Here is a 19584-nt window from a genome sequence, read left to right as displayed (position 1 = left end):
GCAAATTGCATTTGAGTGTGGTGACTAAATGATTATCTCCAATGTAATCAATTTTTGAAGTAAATAAAATATAAGCTCCTTACTAAGTCCCCTGCAGAATACATCCTCAATACATATGGTAAAAATAGACTTAAGAGGGTAACAAATGAAAAACATCTGTGCAAGCAAAATTGACAATTAAAATTATAATCCAATACATACAGAGGCAGTGCCAGGCAAATTTTTTGGCCATTTTCCACTGAACATGTTGACTATGCTATCACATAAACCTCTAACTCAGATGTTTTACTTGCTCACATGCTTACATAAAACAAAACAAAACCAACACCAAAAAAACCCCAACCCAACAACCCCCCCCCACAACATACATTGACTGTTCTATCCAGAAAGATGTCATAACTTTTACAAGCAAAGCTGTCTAGTAATTACTGCTAATAAATGTGAAATTTCAGGCATACCATATATAAAAATAAATAAAATCCAACTGCCACCAATAGAGTCAAGTAAAGACTTTGATGCACTTTCTAAAACTCAGACAATATATTTTACAAGCCTAAGGGTTCTATGTATATGCATGGATACCTTAAATCTGTTCTTGTAAACTAGGATATAAGAATCCCTTTATTTTTTTCCTCCACAGACATTTATGTGTGATAGCAATTGTTGTATATTGTCAGTAATTCGTTATTGGCAGGACTGGCAGTAACATAGTCCTTAGAACTTAAAATCCTTGCTGTGTTATAAATAAAAACAGCTGCCTTAGGTTTAAATTTATAGTAAAACGAAGGATAAGAAACAATGAACTTCTTTTTTATTCTGTGAGCATATTATTGCCATGTGATTTCAGCTTTGCTAACTCTGTGACAGAAGAGCAAAGAAACACTCCTGTGAAAGAAATACTTCAGCAGAATACAAACTAATTTGGGAAATAATAATAATGATTTTACTAATAATCATTATTATTATTATCATTATTATGATTTACTTTGCCACATAAAGTAATATTTTATGGACACCGAGCAGTTTTGAATTTCTTGACTGGTAATGATTTTTTTGAAGTTGTGTACAATTTTCTGAGCATAAGCTATGTGATAAAAGCTTGAGAGTATTAAGACGTGGCAGTACACAAATTTGAAAGACAGAATCCATACCAGGTTTTACTAGTACTAGCATTAAAATACTGGGAAAAGAGCAACTTTGGGGCGAAGCAATAAAAACCTTTAACTTCTATTGATTTGCTTCCACAGACATACATTTTTCATACCATTGTCAGCCCACATTGTTCTACCACGTCTCCCTACCCTTTCCCCTTCTCACTACACTTACAGTTCCCCCTCCCCACACAATGTCCCTGAACTACTGACTGTGCAAACAGCAAACATGCTGCAGCTGGTTCAGAGCTACGTGTTGCAACTGGCTGGCTGATGCTCCCATACTGATTGGCAATTGACAGGTCAAACAGAACAGATAATTGTTGAATTCATATTGCCTCATTTCCTCAGCAGGGTCAATAATGTGTTTTCCTTTCTTTCCAGTTACCAGCTTTCATAAATTTACACAACTTTAATGCCTTTGCAGCCACTACTCCACCATATTTTCCGGGATTTGCAGGTTCAAAGTTTCTTGGTGGGAGAAAGGAGAGCAGACTGTACTGCATGCAGCTGACTGTCTGGGGCAACTAGACCAGAAGAGATGAGAAACCAATACTGCAAACAGGTTTCATTATAGCAGTTTCAGAGCATGATTCCTTTCCATTATAAATCTTGACTTTTGCCACCTCTTTTTTTTTTTTTTTTTTTTTTTTTTTTTTTTTTTTTTTTTTAATTTGCTTGGTTTTCTTAGTTGGTTGTTTTTTTGGGTTGTTTGGTTTGGTTTTGTTTCTGAGTTCATTATACCTATTTGGTTTATATTTTCTAGGGTTTGTAGAACAAACAGTACAATGACTGCCTGAAGCTGTATCAGTTTTTGGAGTATTCTGCAATTTTCCAGGGCCTCTTACTTTGACTCCTAATCTCATACTTAAATTGAAAAACGAAGTAATTGGCTCTCCTTGAAATGGATGAATATTCATTTTGGCTGAGACTTCTCACCTGTGGGCAAAAAATGCTATCCTGATGGCAACATTCTTCCTGAATAAAAAGCTATTCTTTTGCAACAAGACTTTTTAGATAAAAAGACACAGAGAAGGAAAAAAACCAAAATAATCTTAAAGTTGAAAGATGGTTTAGTTTTTTTTGCATATTTGTTTAAGGTGGCAAAAAACCTTCCCTCAAGTCTTACCTGCCCTTCAACCACAAACTAGGCCTTGCAATTCCCTCTTTTTTAGAAAACCAGTTCAGACACAACTTCTTCACCTGGCAAACTCCCAAATTTTGCCACTCTGATCTCATTGCACAGGTCTTGCTCAAAACAACGAAAATTAAAACCCCTTATTTTTGCATCTGCATCTGTTACTACAATAGCTCTTGTACTAATGACCAGCATTCCTTTAATAAGAATGTGAAGCCTTTCAGTTTTCTCTTTTCATTTACAGCTTAAACTTCCACATCTAAGCTCAGTCTTGCTTTGGCTTGGGAGGAAAACCCGGTTGCTTCAGCAGCTGGTGCTGCAAATTTTGCTTCAAAGATCAAAACAAAACAAAACAAATAATCTTCCTGCTTCATGTATACCTCCTTTTCAGTCTCTAGCACTCTCCCCAGCCCGGAATCTCAGGTTTCAGTTTCAACTTAACACTGGCACACTCAGTTGCAATACTCTTTCAGCTGTCTTATCCTGCTCTTTCACAAACCATGTTAACCCATCCTCAAATCACCTCCTTCATCCCCTCGGGTCCTCTATCTCCGCCCTGTAGTCTCTGCACAGCTGCACTCTCCTCACCATCTGCACCCCCTCGCATGATTCATCACCAAACATAACAGACCATGATTATTCACTATTTGAAAAGCTTCAGTGGAGTTTACATCTGTTTCTGGAAAAGATTCAAGAAGCCTGAATTCGCCTTCTTTAGCAGAGAACACCACTACTGTGTATTTTCAGTGGGTTTATTTCACTGATAAAGTTTACTCCCTTGCCCAGGCATAATAATAAGACATATTTGATAATCTAAATTCAGCTTAACAGAACAATCTATATCCTATCAAAAGAAAATGACCATCAGACAAGATCTTACAGATTCAGACCCCTTCTGCTTGCAAGTGTCTTTATGAAAATTAATTGAGTACTCCCAATGGGCTAGCTTTCATAGTTATCTAACAGTAGACAAAACCTCTTATCTTCTTATAAAAAGCATCTGGGGCCGTGCATTTTGCATATTCTTCAGTGTGCTAAATTTCACTCATTCCTTCAAACTATTTTTACAGGCTCTTGTTCCTTAGCTATTACATTTAAATAAATAAAGAAAACTGCTAAAAATAAATGCACTTTGATTTAACAGCATGCCAAAACTCAGAGTACCCAGAGTGGAATGTGAAAGAACTTCTTTCACTTTTTGTTGTTGTCATTCGTTTTGGCTTGGGTTTTTTGGGTTGGTTTTTTTTTTTTGTTTTTTTTTTTTTTTTTTTTTTTTTTTTTTTTTGTTGGTTTGGTTTGTTGTTAAGAAAAAGGCCCCCAGTTTTCTTTGGGTCCTTTGGAAATTCCAACCTTAAAAAGTTTTTCTTTGTGACAAATGTATCACCCAAGAACAAAGCTCTACACTGAATTAGCATTGCTGACAGGAGTCTTGGCAACAGGTATGAATGCAATGAATCTACTTTTTTTGGCAAACGGACATCAAGTACTTGTACTTCCAAGCTAGTGACATGTCAGATAGAGGATACACTTAGGACACATGACTTCACAGCTCTAATTCAGTTCACTTGTTATGGTAGAGAGATCACAAGCCTCACACTCCTGCACAATCAAAATATAACCAATTATTGTCCTGATATCTAAGCTCTCTGCTCATCATTAGTATGGCACAAAGGGTGTCTACTTCCCAGTTTAACAGTCCCAAATTGGCAATAGTATCACCCTTGCTGCCTGCCTGCCTGCCACCCCACTTCTCCCTACTCTGTTTAACTGAGAGAGCACTTAAATTACAGAAAGGTGTAAGAAAAATAAGATATCACTGAAAAAGCTAAGAAAACCTGTTTAAAAAATCACATGTACTTACACATACCAGTTTTAATTCACTTTGTATGGCGTTTTATAGCTGACTGACTCAGACTTTAAAAAAGCAATTACAAGGACACAGCCCTCACAGCCCTCAGCAGAGCCAAAATGAAGTTGTTGGTTGCAAAATAAAAGTTACTTTAAAGGTATAGTTAGACAAGTCAGCTTAAGTAGCAGAATAGCTCCCTAACACTGTAAGCCCTGCACTTTCCCTCTCTCCTTCTTCATTTCCAGCTCCATCCTGGCTGTGCTGGCTCCTGCACTTGTCTGACCTCTCTGGCCACATCTATAATAGTAAATAAAACAGGGACAAAGAACAGGCTCCAGCCATGCTGTTAGCATCCTCTCTGACACCATTTTGGCCCATAGCAACTTGGCGCTCTCCCAGGCAAATGCGCAGGCACAGTTAAGGGTACAACAAATGCAGAACAGCAAACAGTTCTATATTATTAAAGGATGATCACTATTACTTTTCCACAGGATTTATTACAGCATTTATAATCCTGAGAATCCTTAGAAATTCAGTTAGAATTATGGCAGCTAAGTATGGTAAAAATCAAGTGCCCAAAACATACATGTAAGTTAAATATTTGACAGCTTTTTGAAAAAAAAGGCCTATTTATGTGCAATTCAGTCTGTATGGAAGCACAGCATACAAAATGTACAGCTGCAGCTTTTTTCACAAGCAGTATCCTGTGCTGCTTGTCTCTTAGCTACATATACTTTAAAGCTGCTACCAGATTTCCTTCTAATCACACTGGCTTGCTTAAACTGCACACAGCAGCCTTGTGTCCCAAGGTGAATAAGAATGAATAAACAAACAAACAAATAAATAAAATAATTAATTCCAGAGGTTAAAGAACAGTTCAAGTTGAACATCAGATTGGGTGAATTCATCAGCTGTTGGAACAGAGCATTCATCATCCCTATTGTGCAGAATTCCTTCAAGCACTGCCTGCTAATAAAGCCAGGAATCTCCACACAGCCTCCTGACACACACCCACCTTCTCCCTCTTCCTCCAGGACAAATCCAATGCTTCTGCGTCATATTTTTCACTACCCTAAGGAATATTTTCATATTGAATAAAAATGCCTGAAGGTTTTGGGTTTTTTTGTTTTGTTTTGTTTTTTGTTATGAACCTGCACTATGACTCCAATGCCATATACTTAACATTCTTGCTGAAGCAGTAACACTAACAGGAGGCTAGAAAATGTCACCAGTAATGCAAGGCTTCACTTTCAAAAATACAAAAGTTCTTCCCATCTGAACACCATTCAAGAAGCCAGTAAGCTCAGCCTCCAATCATATGAAATTATCCATTTTTTGTTACATCTAAGTAGCATCAGGACTCACTGTGGTATTATTTTTATATGCAAAGCACATCAAATTCTAAATTATTCACCAAAAAAAAAAAAAAATGGTCTCAACTCCAGAATTTCATACAGTCATAGATGAGTTGGAAATTACTCAACCACTAGTTAATATTCACACCAAACAGCAGCTCTCATTTCCTTGTACATACTTACCAACAAACTCAAAGTGGATTAATGAGATATGAAAATATGAAATACAAAAATACTGGACCAACACACTTTCATATGTGTTTTAGCTACCTGGGAATCAAATGTCAAGGAATCTTACAGCTTCAGTAGCTGCTTACTACTATGAGTTCCTCAAGGCAGCCACACCTACAAACAAGTTTCTTATACTACTTGGAAAGATTAAGTCAACAATCTCTTAGTTTATAATTAAAATAAAAAAACAACCAAAAAAAAAAAAACATTATAGTATACCAGCATTTCTAGAAAAAAAGGTAATTTGCCAATTGCTTGGAAATTTATCTCATACTGTCAGCGTTTCCACAGTAATGAGACAAGTAGAACTTAAGACAACAAATTGATATGAACATAGTACCAGAGAACAAACCATGCTTGTTGGGTAGTTCTCATCTTTCAATCAGCAAAGTAAAAAAGTTTCTACAGCTTATGCTTACAGCATTTTCAAACCAAGAAAACAGCCACACAAACCAGTCACATAACAACTTAAGCCTAAATCAGGATTAGAATACCAACAAACTGTATTTTAGAATTTGTATGATAATAATTGTTACATATGGTAATAATTTTAGAATTTCTATGATGTGTACAAGAAGCCCTCTCCTAGGCACAGAAATTATACTTCCTAGATACTGAAAAGACACATTCAATAAACTTAAAAATAAATATTGTTTCATAAGCAGAAACTATGAGAACTGGTATGAGGAAGTGGAATCAGATTTGGCAACATCCCATCGCCACATGCAATCTGGCCACAGAACAATCTACACCTATCAATTTAATATTTTTAAAACATGCCAAATATCACCCTCTTTAAGACTGAGAGATTTTAATTTTATGTTGAGGATAGTGATGATTTAGAGCATAATCTTACTGGATATGTACTTTTTCATTCAATGAACATTCAGCATTCTACTTCATTAAAAAGTCATTCAATATTTGATTTTATAGACTTGGTTATGTGAAATGCTGACAATTCTACTTTTAAGATATTAAGAATTCAGAATTCTACTCAATAAGGGCTTTATACAACTTTCACATTGAAGTTAATCCAGCAACAGACACAGGAGCATAAGGAAGCTTTTCTTACTCTGTTCTCCTGACTGTGCTACCATTTTCCACTTATCAACTATTTGGTTGCACTACTTGCTCAGATTTCTTTCCTTGTCAGATGACTATGTATTAATCACTCTTTACAGAAACTGTAATTTCAATGTTTTTTCTTCTCTAGTTGTTCAAAACCAATGCCAAGGTAGCTCCCAGGCCACATATGTACTCACCACTTCATGCAGCATCTTGCAAGGTTGAAACGGAAGTTGTTTTCCCGAATCTGTTCCCTTTCCATTTCATGTGCACATTGATGATAACAAGTGGCTCTTCATTAATAAAAAGCTGTTGAATTCTTTCTTAAAAAAATGTTTAAAAAGAGTCAACAAAATTTCCCAAAGCTTCCTATTCTAATTTTATATTGATATCATGCAATAACACCTTTTATATTTCTTTATGATTCTTTGGGGAAAAAAATGCAAACTGTCATTTCACTTGGACTAAAATAATTTTTTAAACAACTGAGGCTTTTAATACAACACCTAGTTCTAAAGCAGGACTACACTGAAATCTAGCTAACTAGGGTCTGACTGGTATATGGCAGTACCATTCTGATCTTTTCTTTTTCATACTAAGAAAATTGTGAAAAACTTAACTAAGACCACTATGGTGAAACTTCATTATCTGCTATAAAGTAAAATATTTTTAGTCATAAAGAGTAGTCTTACAAACATCCAAGTCTTTTTGTGGAGAAACAGAGTAGTATGGTTTCCTAGGTGCTCTCACACACACATATCTCAAAAGATGTCTTTGCAATTGGCCTTTGCACCCCAAATGTAGAGATTTTATTTTTATATATTTTATAAGGCTCATTAAAAAAACCTACCACACAAAAAAGCATACATGGCTAAAAAAATAAATAATGGTTTGATTGACTTCCCTGTCACCTCCATTAAAAACAAACTAAAGAATCAGGAAAATTTTGCAGAAGTAGTCAGATAAAATTTAAAAACTTGCCATTCCAAAATACTGGAAGAAAATATGTTTATACTTATAATAAAGGTAAATTCAAAATTTTTTCCAATACAAGTATTGTGTTCTCTTTTTTTATTCCCCTGAAACAAATATCACATAAGCAAAAGGAACAGAACACAGAACTCAAATCTCATCAGGCAGGCTAAAGCAAAGTCAAGAGAAAGAAAGTGCTGTTTGAAATTTTTAAGTAATAGCTCCTTCTAAAAAACTATACTTAGAAAACTTACATTGCCCTCCTTGACTACTTTGGGTCAGCAGCAAGCACTACAGTCTATTTTGTAGCACAAGATGAATATCCTAGGCCATGTATCTTATCTTCCTGCAGGACATTATCTTCTCTAATATTTTTATAACACTCAGTATATAAAATATTAGAAGTGTAATGATACAAAATCACAACTGAAATGCAACCCTTTCCCCATGCTCTAAAATTCACAATACACTTTTAAAATACTGCAATATTGGGTGGTATGAATAGAAAATTAAGACATTAAGGAACTACTGAAAAGCAAGTGAGCAACCCACAAGGCTTTCAGGACAAACGGGTTTGTAGCCAAAACTCCCTTCATCACTTGATTGTAGAGGATGACAGTCAATATAAGGCATCAGCAGATTGATAAGAACCTTTTTTTTGACTATGCCAAGTGTTCCTTCCAAACATGGGAAGAGATAGGGAGCTTGCTGGCTATGCAGTCCTGCCTCTAACAAAGGCTGCACACAGGCTCATCTTTCTGAAACCTTACATTGTGCTACTTAAAATCCAAAAAGTTGCTACTAGAAGTTAACTAAGAGCCAATTGCTGCTTGATAGCTCATGCCAAGTAACCAAGGTTATGACATTGGTTTAGCTTTGAGTAGACTTGTGACCACATCACATGAAACACAGCGGCTGTTAGTTACAGCATGAGGCCAGGTAGCCTCAATATTAAGTCAGTGATTAGGAATTTTTAAAGGGAACACTTTTCAGAGCTTATCAGTTTTGCTACCTCCAAAGACTATGCAAATTTCAACCCAGTGATAAGTGTTAGATTCCAGTAAGAAAGTCTGTGCATGTTCTACACGTACAGTTTGATTAAAACTTTCCTTCCCAACAAAACTTACGCAACATCTTTATTTGTGCAGTACTACTAAAACATCCAATGCCACCAAAGTGCCAAACATCATTATTCCAGATAATCCTGCCTGACGAATCCTGTAATCATTCTCCTTCCACCAGAGAGCTTAGAACAGGGACTTGTGTCAGTGAGGCTGTGCTACTCTTAATACAAATATAAGGCAATACCTTTTGAACGTTATCTCATCTGCTTTTCAGAAAGAAAGTGGACAGCCCCGTAGGAACAACCAAGAGCATGTTTTTCTCATCAAACCACAAAAGCGAACACAGGGGGAGCTCCCACTGACCCACTCCTCATCCCAAGGATACAGGACTCTCCTTCGAACAACTGACTGGTAAAAGCCCAACCTGTCTGACGGAGCCAAGCCAATGAAAGTAACTTCCAAGCACGTATTGGAAGTTGGAAGCCTAGTGCCCAAGTTCCTTTCTCAAACAAAGTGAACGACAATTCAAACGTGCTGCATTTAAGAGACGTGACAGCTGCCAAACAGCACCTCACACAACAGGACATTGTCTTCTCCCCTGCTCCCCACCCCCGCCAGCACCCTGAAGTCTCCCCACAAAGTTTCCAAGATCGCTCTTTACCTACAAACGCCAGCCTCCGACAGGGCCGGCTCTTGCTCGTCCTTTAGCCCGGTTCCGAGCCCGGTCCTCCCAGGGCGGGCAGCTGGCACCAAGCCGCAAGCGCAGCAGCCGGAACAGCTACAGCATCTCCCCAGGCCAGCTAACTCCTTCTCCTCGCCTTTGCCACCGCCGGGCTTTCGCAAAGGGCTTTAAAACGAGGCGACGAGATGCAGAAAGAAATTAATAAAAAAATAAAAAAATAAGAAAACGAGGAGGGGGAGGTGAGGGCTGGGAGGGGGGAGGGAGCAGGGGAGGGAAGGACAGGTTATTAGCAACACCGCCACCGTCTCATATGAAGGAGGGGGCAGGCACCCAGCCGCGATCCCACCGCCTCCGCCCCCCTCCCTGTGCCCCCTGGGTCGCCGGAGCCCCAGCCGGGACCCGGTCAGTCAGGGGCGGGGAGAGGGGGCCGCCCCTAAGGCAATACCGTGCATTACTGCCCGCCCGCAGGCAAGCTAAGAGGCGCGGCCGCCTGCGGCCGTTCGGAACCCGTGGAGAGCAGCGGGACAAGGGGCCGGACAAGGACGGGTCGGGACGGGTCGGGTCGGGCAGGCACCGCCGCGTCCCCCAGCCGCGATCCGCCGTCGTTCCCGGTGTTGCGCCCGGCACGGGCTCGCCCCAACGCCTCCCAACCGCCGCGCCCGCACCCTCCGGCCGCCAGCCTGGGCCGCGGGCAGGAGCCGCCGGGAGCTGTCAGGGCGGCGGGGGGGGGGTCTGGAGGGGGGTGTGAGAGGAGGGGGAGAAGGGGTTGGGGAGGGGTCGGGAGCCGGGGGTGGGGAGGAGGAGGAGGAGGAGGAGGAGGAAGAGAAGGAGGAGGAGGGCAGAAGTACCCCGGTCCTGCGCCTGACTGACGGCGGGCGGCAGGCTGACAGGTACCGGAAGTGAGGTCGTGGCACACACCTCCCGCCATGGCCGCCCGCGATTGGCCGGGCGGGGAGGGACCTGCGGGGGGCGGGGCGGGGGCTGCCCGGGGCCGCGGCGGGAGAAAGGGGGGGAGGCGGTAGCAGCCGGAGCCGCCCGGGCGTTCCCTCAAGGGCGAATAAAGGCCCGGCGGGAGGAGGACCGGCCCGGTTGGCTGCTGCCTGGGAAAGGGGATGCGATGGGGCTGCGGGGGAACGGGATGCGGGGGCGAGCGGCCGGGCCCTGAGGTGCGGGGCGGCTGTGCCAAGGGGCTGCTGGCTGGAGTGCGGGAGAGCTGAGGAAAGCTTTCTCGTGTTCCCAAAGTTGCTGTGGGTCACGGCTGCAAAGCCAAGCCTGAAATCTTGAATGAAATCCCCCAAACTCCTAAGCGAGGTTTTTGTGAGGGGCTTTGGCTTCCTGAGGCTCTTAAATCTGGGAAATGTAAACAGCCAGAAGCACGCAGTGGTTTGAAAAGAGGGGGTCAGATCCCCCCCTGCTTCTATTTCTGCTCTTTGGCTGCTGCGTGTGTCATTACATTTGATGATCCTCATGATTATGGTCATGATCATGACTGTATAAAACATATTCCCAGCTCTTTAAAGCGTGTAATTGCATTTTCACTTTAATGTTCTCATCCATTCAGGAAAAGAAAAAGGAAAGGAAAGGAAAAAGGAAAAGGGAAGGAAAAAGAAAAAGGAAAAAGGAAAGGGAAAAAGAAAGGAAAAAGAAAAAGGAAAGGGAAAAAGAAAGGAAAAAGAAAAAGGAAAGGGAAAAAGAAAGGAAAAAGAAAAAGGAAAGGGAAGGGAAAAGGAAAGGAAGAAGGAGAGTAAAAAGAAAAAGGAGAGGAGAAAGGAGAGGAAAAAGGAAAGGAAAAAGGAGAGAAAAAAGGAGAGGATAAAGGAGAGGAAAGGAAAAAGGAAGGGAAAAAGGAGAGGAAAAAGAGGAAAAAGGAGAGGAAAGGAAAAAGGAAAGGAGAAAGGAAAGGAAAGATAAGGGAAAGGAAAGGAAAAAGAAAAAGGAATGGAAAAAGGAAAGGAAAGGAAAAAGGAAGGGAAAGGAAAAAGGAAAGGAAAAAGAAAAAGGAAAGGAAAAAGGGAAAGGAAACAGACTATTTCACTTTATTACTGGCCTAAGTACTCAATAATGCCAGGAGGAGAAGCCATCGTGACCTATTTGAGTTGTTATTTTACCTGTACCAAGCACAGACACGTGCAGCTTCTGCTTATTTTTACGCAGTGGAAACATAGTTTGTGTCAGTTCAGAAAATAGAAACACAGAGCCCGAGGGGAAGGAAGGTGAGCACGGCCCTGGAGGCTTGGCCCCTGCTGCAGTGAGCGCTGTGTTTAATTCTGTACATTGCTCAAATTTGGGTAAAGCACGTGGACCTGGGCACCAAAACACTCCGTAGGGGAACAGAAGTAATGGTAGAAGCTGAAAAATCAACCCAAATCCTCAGTGTGAACCACTAAAAGGCAGTATTAGCAGCAGAAAACAGAAGCTAGTGAAAGCCCTCAGATTCACAGTAATTTAAGGTTTTTTCAGACTACTTCAAGCCGGTTCCAGTCACAGCCTGACTTGTCAATCAGTAGTGCTGCTGCAAGAGGTGTCCCAAGCTGGGCCAACAGCCTCTGCCAAAGAAAAAGAAAAAAAAGAAAAAAAAAAAAAAGTCAGTTAATTTAGAAAGTTAATTCCCCATTTTAACAGCTACATATTTCTCCAAGCCTCCGTGTGTAACAGAGTTCAGCTGATAACAAGGGTAAGGGTCTATTTCCATAAAGATATTACCTGAGAGGACAAGTTTTTCATGCAGTTTTTTTTTTTTCCCCTCTACTCTTCCGTTCCCCACATATTCCACCCCCCCACACCTCCATACATACATTGTGTAACTCCACAAAGCTTTTGTGGAGTTACAAATACATGTTTGTTTCCTTTAGGTGTGTGATCAGCTCTTAAAACTGTTTCTTGCTTGTCAAGGAAGTTGTGGTGAGTGAGGACGTTTGTATTTGAGTTCCCATATTAAATTTTCAGACAGGTTTTAGGAGGTCTGTTTGCACACACACTTGCCCTGCTGGTCCCTGAGGTGATATTGTACAAGTGCTGAAGAAGAATTCTCAAAAATGGGCTTTTGCCTTGGAAATATACACATTTTTGAGAGACTCACTGCATCAGGCCTTTGCTATTGCCAATGTCTCCGTTGAGCTCAGATAGCTTTTCTGAGGGGCAAAGAGGTGTTTCATACATCTTATCCTGGCTCACACACTAACGTTGCCCAACAGGCAGTAAAAACACAAAATATTTTTTGGAATTAAAGATGAGTTTTAGGCAGTTTCCTGTTTATGAGCTATCCCTCCCCACTTGCTGATAACCAAACTCATAGCAACCTCCATCTACAGCATGGTCAGCAAAAAGGACTGTGTTATCCCAGACACGAAGAAGAGCTCTTAATCCCTATTTTGGAAGGGTTTCTTTGAAAATCAGTTGCACCCATTTTGTCCATAAAAGTGGCTGGTGTTGCAGACAGCATCTGTAGAGAGGAAGAGAATGTATCCCACATTCAAAATACGTGCCAAGGAGACAGTACTGATTCCTTTCGTACCCAAAGTGCTGTTTAAGTGTAGATTACTGACCAGGTTCTGTAAATTTGTATTGCAGTTCAAATTTTATACTAAATATCATAAACATCCATTAGCTATTTAAATGTGCAAGCTTTTAGAAAGGAAAAATAGATTATTTACTAGGCTTCTAGATGGAATAATCTTTAATTAGTGTTCTATTCTATTAATATGCAGTAGTCATATTACAATTGCCTAAGAGCCTGAGAGTTGTGAAACAAGCAGCAGACTTGTGCAGTCTTTGATTTTCCATCTTCAAAGTCTTTGTCAGAGGTCTCCACTGTCATGTGTGGCTGACATTTCTGTCACAAAACATTTTCATCTGCAAAAGAAAAATGCCTTTCCATTTATTTAAAGTCCAGATAGAGAGTCCCTGGTAACAATTCCGTGGAAGCAGAGCAGCAGACCCCAGTCAGCACAGACTCATTCAAAACTCTGGGAAATGGACCACACCAGCAAAAAATTGGCAATGCCTTCACCACCTCCTCCAACTATGGGTAAAATGCAGGAAGTGGGCTGACCCCGTGCTCAAATATTTACTGTGGTTTCTCTTGTTGATCCAATGCTAGAGATTTTAACAGACCATGTGCCTCATTTTTGCTGGATCATCACTAAAGACCTTCCTGTCAAAGACAATATAATAAGTAAATTAAAAGCCTTCCCATTTAGGTATCTATTTGAAAGGGAACTGCAGAGACCAAACCTTGTAGTCAGCATTTCATAAGCAGAAATGGAGTTACGTATGGCTCTGGTTTTGTGTGACTGCTCAGGTTTTACTAAACTAACACGTAGTAAATGAAAAATATTTCACTATTTTATTCTTCCTGAAAGAACCCAGGTGGCCAGACCATCATAAGACAACAAGTTTTATGAACAGAGGACACGAACACAAATATAAAAACACATTCAAGTGTAATTTAAGACTTTTTGCATACAATTTTGTGCATGATGGATCTTGCCCATTTGTGCCTGGTCAAAATAAGTTGAAAACAAAAGCCCCATGTGATAATGAAGAGGAGATTATTAGATTTATTTACTTTAATATGTGGGTTGCATGCATACACTGTATGTGAATTATTGTTGAAAGAGCAGCTCTCTCTCTCACCAAAACAACCCCTTTAAAAAAAAATACAACCAAGCAACTGGTGAAACAGAGGAGACCTGTAAGACTTATCTGTCCTGACCTTTCATCATGAAGTTCTGCTCCAGCATAGCAGTCTTTTTAGAGAAATGTCTGTGCTACTTTGCTTTGCTGGTTGGTTTTGGGCAGGTGGGTTTTGAGAGTTGGTTGTTTTTAGATGCACCTCTCTGCTGGGTTAGAGCAAAGGTGTAAGACTGAACATGACAAAAGAAAACATTTTAAGGTAAATCATATGAAACTCATCTGCCTTGTTTTAACAGGTTTTGGATGGAACCAGGATGCAGGTTACAGGTTTACACAAGCCTAATGCTCCACAAAACTATTTAGACATTGGATTATTTTTTTAATCCAAGCTGAGATTTTATTTCCCAACAAAGTAAGTGATTAAAATAGTTACTTAAATTTAATTTTTGTTAGAGATGTTTACCATGCTATCCCATCAATGTAAGGTAAAGACTCAATCATTTAGATAATTTCTATCTGTATTTCAAAGTGACTTTGCTCATTATTCTTACTAGTGAAATAATTCATTATTTGTCAGACAGTCAAGATCAAACATTCCAGATGTCCATACATCTCTTACTGTGCCAAAAAGGCTAAGAAGAGTTGCATTTTCATCTTCAGAACCAGTAAGATGCTGGTGCTTTAGCTTACCAATTAACCCTTCCTAGCCCAAAATGTTTAGAATTTCTCTAATAACCAACATTCTCTTTAGGCTGGTGCTGTCTACCATTGCTGTGTTATTGGCAGCAATTTTGAGAATTGTTGATTAACATTTTTTTAATGTGATAATTCTCTCCCTTCATTGTTATTATCAGTCTGTTTCATTTCTCCATTTTAATAAAAAAGTTCTTCTTTAAAGAAAAGCTTATTAACAGTAAGCAAGAACCTTTCTTAAAGTAATGCAGGATGCACACATTAAAGGTGAGCTGAAAGAGAGAGGGAAAAATAGTAAACCCCAGCCAAGCTTTTTCTGAGGGGGAGCCCACGCTAGAGCCTTCTGAAGAATGTGAAGGAACTAGGGGGAAACTATCAGCTTGAAAGCAGTTTATGTGAGTTAAAAATTGTTCTTAAAATTCAGCTGTGCTGTTCTTTTCCAAATCCCCCCTGAATTCCCATCTGAATTCTTTCTTCCTCCAGTGTTTCTGATTCTATAAATTTCTTTTTATATCAGACACTGTATTACCAGGGTAAGCAGGATTTAGCAGATTTAGTAATAGTTTTATTGTCTTTGAGAACTGCTAAAAAACCAGTTAGTATAATAAAATTATGCTATTTTAGAAAACAAACCACTGCTCAGCATCTTGAACAAAGGAGAAATTTTGTCATTTGTTCCTGTTTTTTTTTTTGCTCCTTCCTTTGTTGCCCATGGTACGTGCTATGATGTGTCACTGAAGGGATAAGTTTCCTCCCTTATCTGAGGTGTTTTTTTTGTTTTTTGTCATTACACTTGGATATAGATGAACTTTCAATGTAATTAATCCTTAATTTAATTACTTAATGCATTTTAACTTATCAGTGCCAGTATTTCTACTGAAATACTACTTCTATTGAAGACTTTTCCTGTTTCAAAGAGGTTTTTTTCTTTTCTAGGCCTCTTACTTCCTCCTACTTTTTCTCTGTTGGCTCAGTAAAACCTTTGTTGACCCTTTTCCCCCAGTTTCAGTTTCACATTTGGTGTTTTTATGTATGTCACTGAGGTTCTCTTCTTGGGTGACATCTTTAATATCTCTCCCTGTCATCACCACAACTGTGATTCATATTTTATTCACTATTGCAACATCTTTTCTGGCCTCCATTCTTCAACCTCTCCAGCTAAAACTATCTTTTGCTGTCCCTCACAAGTCTCTTTACTATTTACGTCAGCTCTGTACCCCTCTCTGACATCTGCTTCCAATTCCCACTCCTTCTTGCCTGTAACACCCTGTGCTCTCATTAATGTCCTTTCATAATCATGCAGAAAATCTGCCCTTTCCCTGAGGAGCTTGTATATTAGCAAGACATTCTAGAACACAAAAGCAGGAAAGAACCTATGGTGGAATATGGTTTTTAGTGGAATATGTTTCTTCAGTGATTTCTGCTTGGTTTTCTTTAAAACCCTCTTTTATACCTCTGTAGAATGTATGTACTCCCTTGCATGCCTAGATTAGCTTACTCTGTAACTGGTAAATTCTACCAACATTGTTCAATCAATACTTATTTACCCATTTCTGGCTTTAGCTGTAGCCTCAGTTTAAACTTCAGTAGTTTTTGCACCTTTGCTCATGTTTTATACAGATTTTAAGAAGGCATTACCATGTCACTGTCAGCTTGTTGTGATCTCATCTCTTTGTAAATAATTCAGCCCAAGTGCAGAAATTAGAACTGAATAGGAATTTGTTGGCCTCCATGCTAAGTGTCTACACTTCAGACCAAGTTCTTCATACAACAAAGGTGTAAGCCCATTTATTTAACAAGGAGATGCAGTGATTTTAAAAGTTGTGTTATTGCCAGAGTACCCAAGGAGAGCCAGTGTGAATCACGTACAAGTATATTTGTTTTGGTGCAAAGTCCAGTGGCTTTTGAAGGTGAGTTTAAAGTTAACCTGCTGTGGTGGCTGTGCTGTTGTTTTTTTTTTATTATTATTTTATTTTATTTTTAAAATATTTTTAGGTGTGGGGTTTTTTGTTTGTTTTTTTTTTTTTTTTAATTGAGGCAATTAAAGTGAAAGTAGAGGTTGACTGCTGCTTTCAGGGTGGTAGCACATGGTGAGCAGGTAGGATAGGCATCATGCAGCACTGGTACTTTATATCCACCCTGAGGAATTTCCCAGAGCTCAACTAATCAGTTTTGCAGCCCTCCAAGATCCTTAATCCTGCTCATTTGTACTACCAAATGCAGTTTTAGAAATATTACTTCTAATATTACACACGCACATGGTGAAGGGGCAAGTATTTCTGCCATCCTGTCAAATAAAATTTTCAGGTTTGGGTTCTAGGGTGTTGAAATCTGAGATTTAGTCAAAGCAATTAGCTGAGTAACTATTCAGTGTAAATTGTTTTCCTACCCTCTTTCCAGGCCATGACTAACACTTACTGTGCTACACCCAGTCTTTTCCACCGTTCACAACTGATACATTGAGCACACTCTTGTACTGCCTCTTATGAAGAACAACCAGAAATTTAATTTCTGGTCTCTTTGCTCAACCACTGCACATCTACAAGTCAGATTTTTAAACAAACACAGTACATGTACAGTCTGATGCCCTTCAGGTATCAGTTCTTCCTTCTCACTTTGTCCACCCGTGTTTTCGTTCAAATATCTCTCCCCATTTTTTACAGCAGTCAGCCTCATTGGATGAATACTAACAGCTTATAACTAAGTTCTACCTCTAGTTTTTTTTCAAAGCAAGACCATACTTCTAGAACTGTTTGAAGTGTTTGATAAAACACTTTGCAAACAAAACGTTAGAACTCCACAAGTAAACAGAAGAGGGAGGTCAGATGAGATTTGAAAACACGTGCGTATTTACTGGGCTCTAAAGACATATTGAGAAGTTTGTTAGAAACTGGTGGAAGGCTCATCTCAGGCCAGCAGCAGAGAGGCCAGTTTTCTGATCCTGTGGCTTCAGAAAAATCCCAACACTCAGTCCCACTTTTTGTGTCCCCATGCACCACCCTTGAATTTTCCCTCCTTCAGCTCTTTGCAGGGACGTGCTGTGAACAAGATCAGTGGGGGCTGTTCTGCTGAAAAATAATAGAAAAAAAGAGCAGCAGGAAATAAAAATTATTTCCTGATCTAATTCACAGCACATCTCCCATGTCCTGGAGAAGTGACGTGCTGCAATGAAGTAGCTCTGGCTGGATTCCTTCCACCTGAATTGCTACTGAAATCAGCCTGGCATCAAACCACAGCTGAGTCTGGCCAAAGAAACAGAGAAGATGACTTGCAAGTGATCTGAAGGGTAAGGAAAGAGAGGAAAGGGGCTGCTTTTTTTAGAGGGCAGCTGCATGAAATCCTGGAAAAGAAGGTGATTTCTCAACACGGCCATGAGGAGCCTAACCAGAAAAGGTCTGTAGCTGGCACAAGGAAGTCCCAGCTCTTTGGAGATGAGATACATGAGCAGGGACAGGAGCTGTAACACTGAAAACCCTCTGAGCTTGGGGGACTGGGAAAGGACATCATTTCAGCAACACGAGAGTATCAACTACTAAAACTGTATTTATCCAAAATGTAAAGAGCAATTTTAAGTAAGAAGATATTCAGGAGCTGTGATTATCTGGAAGATCTGTGTGGGAGAGGGGAGTATACCTTTGGACTTGGTTAATAATAAAGCAGAGGAGTGTGTTAAGCCTATGGAATGGATAGCATGGCAGTAAAAATGCTGTGACTCACCAAGTTGGAGGTTAGCAAACAGGCAGAAGTAAACAAAATCACACACGACAGATTGTTCTGCAGGTAGACCCCTCTCTTCAGTGAAACCATGCTTGAAATGCTTCATTCACTTCTGGAAACCTCATGGAAATAATTTGATACCGAACCTGCAAGAAATAAAAACTGTTGTGCTCAGAGCTGGATGCAAATCCAGCAGTTTTTCCAAAGCTTTCCTATAATATCTGCAATATTCAGCATATTTTCCAAACAGTTGTTGTTTTTTTTTTTTCTCATAATAATCCCTGAGCTAATGTCTTACCAGTTAAGAAAAAAAAAACAACCACACAAAGAAACCTTCTTTTCTCAGATCATTCCATGCACTCCACATGCAGTGAGAGCCAGAATAAAAATCTGGATATGTGGTTTTAAAAAAGCAACAGCAAGGACTTCTGTGAGCTGCAGGCCTTTGAAGTCTGCTTTTCTGCACACCAGTGTCACCAGATGTTTCATTTTTAATTTTAAAGGGGTTCCCCCATCAAAACAAAAAAAAAAAAAAAAAAAAAGAATTTTATATTCATTAATTACCTTTCTTTTTACCTCCTGTTTATGGCTTGAGGTAACATTCAGCCTTCTGCTACATTTGGCTCTAGAACCTGGCAGACAAAATTCGTAATGCTTGAAAGTAAAGCAGGAAATACTCCAAAGCTGGTCTCCTGCCAGCTCCCTACCTCTCAGGGTTCACCCACACTTGCTGTCTGGGCTTTGACAGCCAGAGCTGAGGACCTTGAAGGTTCCCAAGCAACTGGGAAACACTGCTGACAGGACCAAGTGGGTCACTGGTGCTGTCCCACAAGGACCACATTGCACTGGAGTGTTTAATGAGAGCCTTATCCTCGAGTTTTGCATCCATTTTGATTCATGCTACCTGATTCCAGTTCCTTTGATTACCTAATTCGTTTGTGTGTAAGTCTGCAAATATTTGCTAAAGAACACAAAATATTTGCTGTTTAGCCAAGGGATCAGCATTCTAAATGTTTGTTTCATGTCCAAACT

At 39.8% G+C, this 19584-nt stretch overlaps 1 protein-coding gene and 1 long non-coding RNA gene across 12 annotated transcripts in view; both read right to left on the bottom strand.

Annotated features, from left to right (window-relative positions):
* Window positions 1–10436, bottom strand: part of PPARA (peroxisome proliferator activated receptor alpha) — a 42520-nt gene extending 32084 nt beyond the window's left edge. For 2 of the 11 annotated variants that reach the window (XM_071733323.1, XM_071733320.1), the window contains exons 1-3: window positions 10356–10436; window positions 9487–9672; window positions 6987–7112 (exon numbers count right to left, since the gene is read on the bottom strand). The gene's annotated coding sequence lies outside the window, so the exon portion shown is untranslated. Of the gene's footprint in view, window positions 1–6986; window positions 7113–9486; window positions 9673–9952 lie in introns of all 11 variants that reach the window. The other 9 variants (XM_071733328.1, XM_071733327.1, XM_071733319.1 and 6 more) reach the window with 8 other exon arrangements.
* A 1100-nt stretch (window positions 10437–11536) lies between these two features.
* Window positions 11537–19584, bottom strand: part of LOC139791272 (uncharacterized) — a 294536-nt gene continuing 286488 nt past the window's right edge. Inside the window, exons 13-15 of the long non-coding RNA XR_011723849.1 lie at window positions 18553–18698; window positions 12587–13359; window positions 11537–12053 (exon numbers count right to left, since the gene is read on the bottom strand). This is a non-coding gene — a long non-coding RNA (uncharacterized lncRNA). The remainder of the gene's footprint in view (window positions 12054–12586; window positions 13360–18552; window positions 18699–19584) is intronic.

Source organism: Heliangelus exortis, chromosome 1 (assembly GCF_036169615.1).
Source record: "Heliangelus exortis chromosome 1, bHelExo1.hap1, whole genome shotgun sequence".
Lineage (NCBI taxonomy): Eukaryota > Metazoa > Chordata > Aves > Apodiformes > Trochilidae > Heliangelus > Heliangelus exortis.
The sequence above is the reverse complement of the archived record's forward strand: the minus strand, read 5'-3'. Positions and strand labels throughout refer to the sequence as shown.